Source organism: Chrysochloris asiatica, unplaced genomic scaffold (assembly GCF_000296735.1).
Source record: "Chrysochloris asiatica unplaced genomic scaffold, ChrAsi1.0 scaffold00401, whole genome shotgun sequence".
NCBI classification, from domain to species: Eukaryota; Metazoa; Chordata; class Mammalia; order Afrosoricida; family Chrysochloridae; genus Chrysochloris; species Chrysochloris asiatica.
The window spans coordinates 74,366-75,921 of NW_006408919.1; positions in this window are offsets into that span (position 1 = coordinate 74,366).

Consider the following 1,556-nt stretch of genomic DNA (forward strand, 5'->3'; position numbering starts at 1 on the left):
AAATCTTTACAGGAGCAGAAAGCCTCCTCTTTCTTCCATGGAACAGCTGGTAGTTTCTAACTGCTGACCTTGAGGTTAACAGCCCAATTCGTAACCACCACGATACCAGATATATGAATATTTCCTCTTACTGATAATATTTTACTTAGGATTAATCTTGAAATGTTCTTTTTGATAATTACTGCGATACCATCCCTTTTTTAATATGTCATTCCCAGCATAGTAGACTATATAAGTGTTCAATTAAAATGGCTGAACTAGTCCATTTAAGTTCACTAATACCCTGTATAAGTCAGACCCTCAAAAAAACATAAATGAATTTCTGTCTAGGTTTCTTTAAAACAGAACAAAAAATAAACTTTTAAAATGTGAATATATGTGCACAGAAATTGTTAGAATTTTTAATCTGCAGAATGATTATTATAGAGGTCTTCTACTATAAAAATATGTCTTGACACTTCTTTACCTCTTGTTAGAACAATTCAAAGATGTTAACACTTCTTATTCTGGCCTATATTTGTGCCCCTGTTTACCTTTCCAGGAGCCCTGATCGTGCCACAATTAAGCTCTCAGGTCCTAACTAAAAGACCAACGATTTGTGCACCAACCATTCCTTAGCAAAAAGATATAGCAGTCTGCTTTGGTAAAGATTAAAGTCTTTCAAACCCTATCGGATTATTCTTGTTTGTCATATAATGTCACTCTGAGTAACAATATACTGGACAGAAACTGATTGCCTGCCTTTGTGACATCTCCCATATTCCATTTGTCATTCACCACACTAGTCTCATTGGCCTTTTTCTTATTCTTCAAACATCACTTTTCATTCTATATCCAGCATATTTCCTATTGCTCTTTTTTTCTACTTAGAAACTTCTTTCAAATACTTTCACATAGTTGCTTGGTTCTCAGCTTGTGGGTTCCACTTTAATGTCACCACCTTATAATGTTCTGTAGTTCAGTCAGAAAACTATCAAGAAACAGATGACACACAGGGATAAATCGACATGAATTTGCTTAGAGAAGATTGATGCTGACTGACACAAACAATACCTAGCTGTAAATTGAAAGGCTGAAGTTTCAAACTCACTCTGAGGCTCCTTCAAAGAAAGGCTTATAGATCTACTTCAGAAAAAAAATTAGCCATTGAAAACCCTATGGCACACAGTTGTACACTGATGTATGAAGGAGTTATTAGGACTTGAAATCAACTGGAAGACAACTGATAACTTAGAAGTGTTTCAGGATAGGGCAATACAAGTGACATTCCAAAAAAATGAAGCTACTATAAGAGGGCTTCAAAATGTTTCTGGAAAATTTCCACTATCTTTCATTTCCACTTTCAATGAACACTTTGAATCCCTTTATAGTGGCAAAGACCACATGTAGGTCTGAGAGATAAGGGTAGCACAGTTACTAGGTCCTAGAATGAGGAGCTTAACAGAGTCTTAGTGTGGTGGTGTGGGCTAATGCATCAGATTGCAAAGTAGTTTGGACTGCAACATCAGTGGTTCAAGCTCACCAGCTGCTCCTTGGAAATCCTATACATGGTCGCT